A 12614-nucleotide genomic window follows, 5' to 3' on the forward strand; every position below is an offset into this window, starting at 1 on the left:
TGCGCAGCGGAAATTTCCATGAAACTCCTGGAGTGAATAAAGGAAAAAAAGTAGGACAAACATGTTCTTTTTTTATATTGGTCAACGTGGGAGTTGAACGATTCTGGGGAATTATTGTTGTCTATAGTTAGTGTATGTTAGTAACAATGAATGGTCGAACGATTTTGTTATTTAGGGGAAATGATTTAGTTTATTTACTTTCCTTTGAAATAAATGGTTGGTGTACTAGTATTTAGTAATTGGGGTTATTTTCAATATAGAATTATGAACAACAGGCAAACTAATGTAGCTCCTTGGAAAATCATATGATTTTAAGGGGGTGTTAGTAGTTGTAATCAGTTACACTAATTTAAGGTTCAGGAAAATATCACTTATCAACCGTTATTTACGAGTTATTAGTAGCGAGTGGTCGCGGTGGCTCAGTGGTTGAGCGTTCACCTCCATTGCTTGAGGTCCCTTGTTTGATCCCAGCTCGCGTCTTGTTGACTTTAACGTAGGACAAACAGAGTATTCCTGAGTTTTCTCGGGGTTCTCCGGTTTCGTCCCACTTTCTTCATTTCACCATTTCACTAATTTCACTTTATCACCGACTGCTTTAGCATAACCGGCATAATTGTGGGACGTTAAACTTACAGATGTTTTAAATTTTATTTATAGCGCAATTAGCGGTGGCTGCTAGAACTATTTTGTACATGTAACGCACTAAGAGATATGGAGTCATAATTGTCTCATAATCCGAACTGGGGAAAGTAAACTGGTTAGCTAAATGTAGTAAGTTGTTCAAGTAGGTCGATCTTGCAATGAGTTACTTGCTATATGTTATGTCGCTATAGATGCTGATATATACCAAGTTTTAGTTTGGAATCATGAATATCAATGGAAGTAGAAAAGATAAGCCCACTTTATCAAATTAGTGTTCTTGAAAAAAAATATATGGGTAATAATTCCAATATATCAAATTCAAGTGCTTGTAAAGAGTCAAATTGATATTGGTTTGTATATAGTTTGAAGTGATTTTGTTAATGTTCTATCAATGCATTTATGTGGAATACTTTCGTATCGTGTTATTTTATATTAATGATATAGATTCTTCATGTGGTAAGTTGGAATTACTTATTTGTCCGTTTTTGGACCATTTGCGTTATATAGTTTGTGAATGTAGCATAAAGTCCTTAAGGCAATTTGTAAGGTTAAATTCAAATATTCGGATGTATAATTGTTTCTGCTTCGGGTTTTAGATGCATTTAAAATTGTTTATAAATTGTTTTTTCACTATAACTATTGAGTTTTTCTCATGCAACCTAAATAAAGTATATCTACATTTTGCATTAGAAGATTGCAACGATAAAACACAGCATACCCTTTTATCACCGAAAAATTTTGATCGATCCTATTACGAAAAGGTAATGTCGGATTTTTAATGCGGCACCATCCCAATGTGCCTATCTTTATGATAATTCTTAAATGGAACGAATTTTTATACGCTCCCTCCCAGTGAAGATACTGAAGTCTAAGTATTTAGATAGTATGCCAATTGTTTCAATTTCACAAAGTGGTATACAGTACATTTGAAAAACAGTGATTTGTGTTAGGATGGCAACACTACTGCTGTGTCCTTGGTTACGTGCCCTCCTCTTGTACGTGTCAAGTCAACATTATTTTCAATTTTGCACTATTCTGGCGTTTGGAGAATATAATTCTGCACATCATCAACCGCTCAGTGTTTGGTATGTATATCATACATAGTGGGTAAGCAAACCATTTCCGCACCGAATGAGTATCATTACGAATATTAGCGATCTTCAATATGTCGGGGTACTAATTTCCATAAACATCTCTCTGTCACGGTTCGCGTATGCCCCCCGTAAGTAGGATTTCTGTTCAACACTGCTATCGACATTGGGACGCTCGTCAAAGCAAGAAAATGAAACATCTTTTAATTAGTTATTCTCAGCTAATTTTCGTGAAACAAGTACAAATGTGCAACATTGAACGAATGCTTTCTGCATTTACGACTCAAAGACACCAACAATCATTTAACGTCGTGTGTGTGTGTGTGTGTGTGTGTGTGTGTGGGTGTGTGTTGGACCAAAAATTCCAAATCACCCCCATTTGTCCAAAAGACATCTAAGCTTACTTATGATTGGACAATTTCCAATCACCAGAGTCCGCGGTGGCTCAGTGGTACAGCATTCACGTCTGGTGCTTAGGGTCTCGGGTTCGATTCCAGCCCCAGCCAAGTGAAATTTGTGGTGGAAAAACACCGTGTGCGTGAGTGTTCTCGGGGTTCTCTCACTTCTTCCCACTTTTGTCATTCCACCATTTCATCCATTACTCATCATCACCGTGTCCTCTAGCCTAACCTGCATACACGTGGTACGTAAATCTCAAAGATTTCATTTCATTTTTTTAAATCACCACCCAATGATCAACCAATTGTGGATATTTTTACAGTCGGTTGACGGTGAACACTCAAAGAAGGCGTAGGGAGTTGGTACCCAGATAGCAAAGTAAAAAGCATGGGGGAGGAGGTGCTCCAACCAACCCGACAAAATGCTACCGAAGAAGGATATAACGATCCATAGGCCCAGCGCGTTATATTAAATTCAAAAGCAATTACTTCTTTTTTTCTTTTTGTTCGTGGAGTGTTTAGTTAATTACTCCAAATGTTCGAGCATTGTTTTAATCACCTTGTGTTTTGAGAAACCTAGGATTGACGACTAGCTACACACAGTGGGAAATAGTTTTATTGTAAGTTTGCAGAGTTGCCATAAGAAGTCATTGTCCGAGCAGTGGCAGGAAATAAGTCGCACTACAGGTTATTACAGGAGGAAAAATTGTAAATAATATCAGTATTTTATTTTGGGAGCCAGAAAAAGAATTCGGTGTTAGGATTGTGTGCAAAGTGTTTTCCTGAGAATCGTAGAGAAAGGAAACCTTTTATATATTCGCTCAGCACGCCACCTAATGAAGAGTCATTAAAAGAAAAAAATATAACTAACGACGCGCAATTGCCTATCTATAAGTTCTTGTTTCTAAGACACTCAGAGATAAACTCATTTGTATAGTTTATTGCTAACGTGAAAGAGAAAAGGAAAATATATAGTTTAGTCAGGATAGCAAGAATTAATATTCAATGTTCCTATTTAAACGGCCGTAGGTTAATTAAGCGTTGTCAATATTGTTCTTATATTTTGTAGTGTTCTTGCTTGTATTTAGTGTTATTAATTTGTGAAAACCTTAGTATAATACTCAATGTAAAACGAATCTTAAAGTGAAAATGTGAATGGTCAAACATAGTTGCTATTTTAGTGATCATTTGCTTTGCTAATTATAATCCTTCGTAACACGAGGTTATAGGTTGTGGGATGTACTTCGCATCCAACGTCGAACAGTTGAGTTATCCCTCACAATAGAGATAAAAGGAAAAAGGAAAAGATAATTAAATTAATTTTAATGCTTTGATAGCTTAGACGTAACCGACCACGTTGCTCAATAACTTTCAATTAAATCTTCCAAAAGTTTAAATGGTTGTTAGCAAAGCATAAAATGTGTCCTGGTGAAGGGTATCTTTCGGAATTTCATATCTTAAATACGTCTCAATTGTTGGTGCAAGGGTAGATAGATGAACAGTGACGATAGCATATTTAATTATTGCCTCGGCCCAGGAGAATATTAACGTAACGTATTTAATTGACGTCGAAACTTCGGGAATATCATTTATCATTGTTCGTAGATCTCTTACTATTTCCCTAAACGCAAAATTTAGATCCTTTTAAATACCGGTAGTGAAAAAAAAAGAATATAGGTCGACGCGTAATATGATTTGCGCATTACAAGTGCAAATTGTGTTTAAGTATTGTTTTTCTATATGTGTGTTAGAGATATTAGTTGCAATTTAGAAAACCTTTAGATATTTTGAAGATATTATTAGCTTATTTTAGCGTCAGTCAAAAGAAATAAGCAGACAAAACGTCAGACCGTGCAGAGTTTAAGAAAATATTACTGCATTGTTTGACGAGAAATAAAGAACAGTAACCAAGACAATTGATAAAAAATGTAAAGAGAATATTACTACTTTAAGGGAACATTTAGATAGTAAATTAGAACAGTCTAGCAAAGATATTGTGAAGACTAATAATTCTGTCACGAATACCAAAACTCATATAAAATCTATGAAAAGAAAATAGAGGAAAATCTAGAGGAATGTAAAAGAAATTTAGAGCCCGGGAAGACAGGGATTGAAGATTGCAGGGCCAAAATTACAAACGATCACCAAGAAAGTCTAAAGGAATTAAAAGATAGGCAAGCCATGTTCGAATTTAGCGTAAATATACACCAAATATAAATCGAAAATCAGACTTTACGTTTTGAGGCAATAATAAGCTCATAAAGTACGCACCTTCGTGATACTATGTCAGGTTTATATGAAGAGTGTCAAAAAATATATTATATTCAGAACAACGTTGCCAAAATTGAAACGTGGATTCGCAAAACCTATCTTATATCACATAGATAACCACAAAAGTTGACAGATTAGGGAAATATACGATACAGTCTGTTCAAATATTACACAGCACATACCATTACGATCAGCCGCTAAGACTGGAGTGTCGCAAGTAGTTTGAGGTAGGATGGTTAATTTAGAACAAAACGGAGGAAACCTACAAAGGAATGTTAGTCAGATGGTTCATTAGAAGATTAATCGAGATATAGTTATATCCATACGGAAACTTAGCGATAGTAGTGAGCAAGGTGACAGCACCAAGGGTTACGATTCCGATCGTTCTCAGAGTAGACTAAAAATGGTCAGTTTTTCGCAATAATGCGGAAAACTTTTCGACGCGTCACAATATAGGAATTTCGTGACTTGCCCACATACAGCAGGATGCCAGACAAGGAAACAGCTCGTTCATAAATGCATAATTTGCAACATAAATTAGATTTATAAAACGTGTATCGAAGACGCAGTGTTGCCGATTCTCCCTATCTTGTTACAGAATCCATGTTTAGAGTGGTTCAGAACGCGCCCGCACTTGTTAAAAACTTTTGTACAGTTTAGCAATGCTCTGGTGGATGCATTTTAGTCGGAGACTATTGTAGTAAGTAGACTAACAGCTCTAAGAAATACATGATTTGAACCTCGAGTGCATAGTTCAGTTTTTTTTTTTTTTTTGAATTTGCGATTTGAACCCAGAAAGGTCCGCGCGAAGATATTAGCCAGCATCGTTCCTTCACTCTCCTATAAGTATAGGGAAATGTTTGCATTTGACGTGTTGCACTGATTTTGACCAGTTTATTTCTAGTGTCAATCGTCCTGAATCTTTGTGACAAACAAGCGAAAATTGTTATAGGCGCAAAGGAAGCCGAAAAAGACGGTACCAGCCTGTTAGAGTTTAGTATAGCAAGTCAACTAGGGAGAGACCGAATAATGATAACACCAACTCAGAACGTAACGGAAATTCGACTCGAGCCAATAATGGAAGAGAAAACAGAGAGAATTGGAGTGAGCAGGACTTCGTGGGTAATACTCAGACAGGCAATAAACAATGAGATAATCGTCCTACACAAAAACGTAATAATAATAATAACAATTCGGTAAAGCCGAACCATCGGCAAACAGGAACCAATCCAAACAAAAGAAGAAATCACGGGAAGGGGAAATTTTTGGTCACACCCACTGGTCAAGTGTCTCAACTGGCGAGCACGTACGCTCTAGCGAGATAGTGGGCACACTTCGGGCCGAAGTCAGCAAGGAAACCAAATTCTGATGGGCACGAGTTTTTTTCATCGAATGTAGATATTTTCAATATTCCCAAAATATGATACGTTTTAGGAGTTATACTTTTGCTTATGCGTTTTAGGAGGTATGCGAAAGGAGTGATATAGAGAAGGAGAGCGAAGAAAATGAACTTGTTACTCCATATGATTGAGATTATTCGGCATACATAAAGACTAAATTCAAGCACATTCCTGTCAAAACACTATTGGATACTGGACCTTATGTCTCATTAATTTCGTACGAATTTTGAAAAATATCAGAAAGGATATCACCACGCACAGGTTATAATCATGACATGTCTTTCTCGTAGTAGACAATAGTGGCCATTTAAATAAAAGTGCAAGGACAAATCAAGAGTTCAATTCCAAATTGATGTATTGACATTTTCGCTTGAATTCAACGTTGTCTAAGATTTGAACGAACGTTTTATTCTTGATGTGAATGGACTGTCACAGTTACAAATCATTATTAATTTCAGTCAGGGAACACTTTCTTTTGAACATGAGAATATTAGGATATAATTTATCGCATTTAAGCAAAATAACAAAACAAGGTAATTTTAAAGTTCGTTAACCTAGCCTCGTACACAAAAAATAATCTCAAGGCCTTCTCTCATAAGTTTAGTATGTATTATATATATGTTAGTGGCCTTGTCTCCAACTCAACGGCCATATATGGTTAAACAACAAAGAAACTAATCACGTAATCGCTGCAATTCAGGTAGCTGTCTCTATATATTTAATTAGTTATATATTATTAGTTATATTAGTTATTAGCTATATATATTTAATTAGTCTGTCTCTATATATTTAGTTATTTTCAAAACACTCACTTGTCTCCCACGCACTGTTAGAGCTAAACGTTAATTAGACAATTATACTCGTATCAATGTTGCAAGTGAAAATCGAGAGTTTACCGTCTGATCATATACAACCCATAGTTAACTAAAAGCCGTCAATGCTGCGCACAATCTCTTGGGCGCGAGACCCGTTTTGTTCGTCGTTCGGAAAAGCAGCCACGAGAGCACGCGGAAAGTACACTATTCATGAACTGACATATCGCAACTCTTAAAAAAATGTAATAAATTTAGAAAACATGAGTCATGGAAACAATTGCAAAGTGCCAGTTGGAATCTTAAAACATGCGATGAATATTAGGAGTGTTGCCAATTTGAAAGATCGAATAATGGACGTTTCGTGCATATTAGAAGAGTCATAAATTCTCATTGGTTAACTATAGATCAAAAATAAGCATTATTAAAATTTGGTACCACATGCTATGGTTTTCAGTTTTCAAAACTTCACTTTAATTCAAAATGGCGGATTTCAAGATGACTGCCGTCAATGATACCCTTATCGTCTCACTTCCCTCTAGGCATAATATGAATTACCGAAACCTTTATCCACTTATTATCACTAATACGCGGGTTAGAAGCGGAGGTAAGGGACTTACGCACATAGTAAGTATAAACAATTAATATACCTGTAACTTTTCACCCAATGGGCGCATCTTAAAACTAACTTCACCATTGTCCTCCTGATTAAATTGTAGCCCGAAATTGTGTATCATATTACCCTATTCCCATTTTAGAAACTTGACATTAATTCAAAATGGCGGTTTTCAAGATGGCTGCCGTCAAGGTCATACGTACCATACGACTTCCCCCTAGGCCCTATACCTATCTACATGGTTGTTCTTTCATTAACACTCCGTTTACAAAGGGTAGTAAGGGACTTTCGCAGTAATCTCTATTAACCACATCACAAACTTTAAAAATTATTAAAAATAGAAAACATGCACCATGGCAAAAAATTCCGTCATCACAAGTAATGAGTACATGTCCTCTATCAGCAATAAAAATTTCATTGAAATCGGAGCCGGACAATTGGGTGATGTCCTTTGTAAGCTGAGAAGTTTGTTCTTGCACATATTATTTTTTTTTACACTTAAATAACTATTCTATTTTCGGATTTTAACTTATCTTATAAAGTTTCATTCGTACGGTGGAGTGCATATGGTGAAATAAAGTATATTTACTTTAGAACTATACATTCCGCGTGCTCTCGTGGCTGCTTTTCCGAACGACGAACACAACGGGTCTCGCGCCCAAGAGATTGTGCACAGCATTCACGGCTTTTAGTTAACTATGGGTTGTATATGATCAGACGGTAAACTCTCGATTTTCACTTGCAACATTGATACGAGTATAATTGTCTAATTAACGTTTAGCTCTAACAGTGCGTGGGAGACAAGTGAGTGTTTTGAAAATAACTAAATATATAGAGACAGACTAATTAAATATATATAGCTAATAACTAATATAACTAATAATATATAACTAATTAAATATATAGAGACAGTTACCTGAATTGCAACGATTACGTGATTAGTTTTTTTGTTGTTTAACCATATATGGCCGTTGAGTTGGAGACAAGGCCACTAACACATATATAATACATACTAAAGTTATGAAAGAAGGCCTTGAGATTATTTTTTGTGTACGAGGCTTGGTTAACGAACTTTAAAATTACCTTGTTTTGTTATTTTGCTTAAATGCGATAAATTATATCCTAATATTCTCATGTTCTAAAGAAAGTGTTCCCTGACTGAAATTAATAATGATTTGTAACTGTGACAGTCCATTCACATCAAGAATAAAACGTTCGTTCAAATCTTAGACAACGTTGAATTCAAGCGAAAATGTCAATACATCAATTTGGAATTGAACTCTTGATTTGCCCTTGCACATTTATTTAAATGGCCACTATTGTCTACTACGAGAAAGACATGTCATGATTATAACCTGTGCGTTGTGATATCCTTTCTGATATTTTTCAAAATTCGTACGAAATTAATGAGACATAAGGTCCAGTATCCAATAATGTTTTGACAGGAATGTGCTTGAATTTAGTCTTTATGTATGCCGAATAATCTCAATCATATGGAGTAACAAGTTCATTTTCTTCGCTCTCCTTCTCTATGTCACTCCTTTCGCATAGCTCCTAAAACGCATAAGCAAAACTATAACTCCTAAAACGTATCAAATTTTGGGAATATTGAAAAGAACTACATTCGATGAAAAAAACTCGTGCCCATCACAATTTAGTTTCCCTGCTGACTTCGGCCCGAAGTGTGCCCACTATCTCGCTAGAGCGTACGTGCTCGCGAGTTGAGACACTTGACCAGTGGGTGTGACCAAAAATTTCCCCTTCCCGTGATTTCTTCTTTTGTTTGGATTGGTTCCTGTTTGCCGATGGTTCGGCTTTACCGAATTGTTATTATTATAATTACGTTTTTGTCTAGGACGATTATCTCATTGTTTATTGCCTGTCTGAGTATTACCCACGAAGTCCTGCTCACTTCAATTCTCTCTGTTTTCTCTTCCATTATTGGCTCGAGTCGAATTTCCGTTACGTTCTGAGTTGGTGTTATCATTATTCGGTCTCTCCCTAGTTGACTTGCTATACTGAACTCTAACAGGCTGGTACCGTCTTTTTCGGTTTCCTTTGCGCCTATAACAATTTTCGCTTGTTTGTCACAAAGATTCAGGACGATTGACACTAGAAATAAACTGGTCAAAATCAGTGCAACACGTCAAATGCAAACATTTCCCTATACTTATAGGAGAGTGAAGGAACGATGCTGGCTAATATCTTCGCGCGGATCTTTCTGGGTTCAAATCGCAAATTAAAAAAAAACTGAACTATGCACTCGAGGTTCAAATCATGTATTTCTTAGAGCTGTTAGTCTACTTACTACAATAGTCTCCGACTAAAATGCATCCACCAGAGCATTGCTAAACTGTACAAAAGTTTTTAACAAGTGCGGGCGCGTTCTGAACCACTCTAAACATGGATTCTGTAACAAGATAGGGAGAATCGGCAACACTGCGTCTTCGATACACGTTTTATAAATCTAATTTATGTTGCAAATTATGCATTTATGAACGAGCTGTTTCCTTGTCTGGCATCCTGCTGTATGTGGGCAAGTCACGAAATACCTATATTGTGACGCGTCGAAAAGTTTTCCGCATTATTGCGAAAAACTGACCACTTTTTAGTCTACTCTGAGAGCGATCGGAATCGTAACCCTCGGTGCTGTCACCTTGCTCACTACTATCGCTAAGTTTCCGTATGGATATAACTATATCTCGATTAATCTTCTAATATACCATCTGACTAACCCACCCCAGTCTTAGCGGCTGATCGTAATGGTATGTGCTGTGTAATATTTGAACAGACTGTATCGTATATTTCCTTAATCTGTCAACTTTTGTGGTTAGCTATGTGATATAAGATAGGTTTTGTGAATCCACGTTTCAATTTTGGCAACGTTGTTCTGAATATAATATATTTTTTGACACTCTTCATATAAACCTGACATAGTATCACGAAGGTGCGTACTTTATGAGCTTATTATTGCCTCAAAACGTAAAGTCTGATTTTCGATTTATATTTGGTGTATATTTACGCTAAATTCGAACATGGCTTGCCTATCTTTTAATTCCTTTAGACTTTCTTGGTGATCGTTTGTAATTTTGGCCCTGCAATCTTCAATCCCTGTCTTCCCGGGCTCTAAATTTCTTTTACATTCCTCTAGATTTTCCTCTATTTTCTTTTCATAGATTTTATATGAGTTTTGGTATTCGTGACAGAATTATTAGTCTTCACAATATCTTTGCTAGACTGTTCTAATTTACTATCTAAATGTTCCCTTAAAGTAGTAATATTCTCTTTACATTTTTTATCAATTGTCTTGGTTACTGTTCTTTATTTCTCGTCAAACAATGCAGTAATATTTTCTTAAACTCTGCACGGTCTGACGTTTTGTCTGCTTATTTCTTTTGACTGACGCTAAAATAAGCTAATAATATCTTCAAAATATCTAAAGGTTTTCTAAATTGCAACTAATATCTCTAACACACATATAGAAAAACAATACTTAAACACAATTTGCACTTGTAATGCGCAAATCATATTACGCGTCGACCTATATTCTTTTTTTTCACTACCGGTATTTAAAAGGATCTAAATTTTGCGTTTAGGGAAATAGTAAGAGATCTATGAACAATGATAAATGATATTCCCGAAGTTTCGACGTCAATTAAATACGTTACGTTAATATTCTCCTGGGCCGAGGCAATAATTAAATATGCTATCGTCACTGTTCATCTATCTACCCTTGCACCAACAATTGAGACGTATTTAAGATATGAAATTCCGAAAGATACCCTTCACCAAGACACATTTTATGCTTTGCTAACAACCATTTAAACTTTTGGAAGATTTAATTGAAAGTTATTGAGCAACGTGGTCGGTTACGTCTAAGCTATCAAAGCATTAAAATTAATTTAATTATCTTTTCCTTTTTCCTTTTATCTCTATTGTGAGGGATAACTCAACTGTTCGACGTTGGATGCGAAGTACATCCCACAACCTATAACCTCGTGTTACGAAGGATTATAATTAGCAAAGCAAATGATCACTAATATAGCAACTATGTTCGACCATTCTTATTTTCACTTTAAGATTCGTTTTACATTGAGTATTATACTATGGTTTTCACAAATTAATAACACTAAATACAAGCAAGAACACTACAAAATATAAGAACAATATTGACAACGCTTAATTAACCTACGGCCGTTTAAATAGGAACATTGAATATTAATTCTTGCTATCCTGACTAAACTATATATTTTCCTTTTCTCTTTCACGTTAGCAATAAACTATACAAATGAGTTTATCTCTGAGTGTCTTAGAAACAAGAACTTATAGATAGGCAATTGCGCGCCGTTAGTTATATTTTTTTTCTTTTAATGACTCTTCATTAGGTGGCGTGCTGAGCGAATATATAAAAGGTTTCCTTTCTCTACGATTCTCAGGAAAACACTTTGCACCCAATCCTAAAACCGAATTCTTTTTCTGGCTCCCAAAATATAATACTGATATTATTTACAATTTTTCCTCCTGTAATAACCTGTAGTGCGACTTATTTCCTGCCACTGCTCGGACAATGACTTCTTATGGCAACTCTGCAAACTTACAATAAAACTATTTCCCACTGTGTGTAGCTAGTCGTCAACCCTAGGTTTCTCAAAACACAAGGTGATTAAAACAATGCTCGAACATTTGGAGTAATTAACTAAACACTCCACGAACAAAAAGAAAAAAGATGTAATTGCCTTTGAATTTAATGTAACGCGCTGGGCCTATGGATCGTTATATCCTTCTTCGGTAGCAGTTTGTCGGGTTGGTTGGAGCACGTCCTCCCCCATGCTTTTTACTTTGCTATCTGGGTACCAACTCCCTACGCCTTCTTTGAGTGTTCACCGTCAACCGACTGTAAAAATATCCACTATTGGTTGATCATTGGGTGGTGATTTAAAAAATGAAATGAAATCTTTGAGTTTTACGTACCACGTGTATGCAGGTTAGGCTAGAGGACACGGTGATTATGAGTAATGGATGAAATGGTGGAATGACAAAAGTGGGAAGAAGTGAGAGAACCCCGAGAACACTCACGCACACGGTGTTTTTCCACCACAAATTTCACTTGGCTGGGGCTGGAATCGAACCCGAGACCCTAAGCACCAGACGTGAATGCTCTACCACTGAGCCACCGCGGACTCTGGTGATTGGAAATTGTCCCATCATAAGTAAGCTTAGATGTCTTTCGGACAAATGGGGGTGATTTGGAATTTTTGGTCCAACACACACACACACACACACACACACAAACACACACACACACATGACGTTAAATGATTGTTGGTGTCTTTGAGTCGAAAATGCAGAAAGCATTCGTTCAATGTTGCCCATTTGTACTTGTT

The sequence above is a fragment of the Thermobia domestica genome, chromosome 3 (genome assembly GCF_964235325.1).
Source record: "Thermobia domestica chromosome 3, izTheDome1.hap1.1, whole genome shotgun sequence".
Classification (NCBI taxonomy): Eukaryota; Metazoa; Arthropoda; class Insecta; order Zygentoma; family Lepismatidae; genus Thermobia; species Thermobia domestica.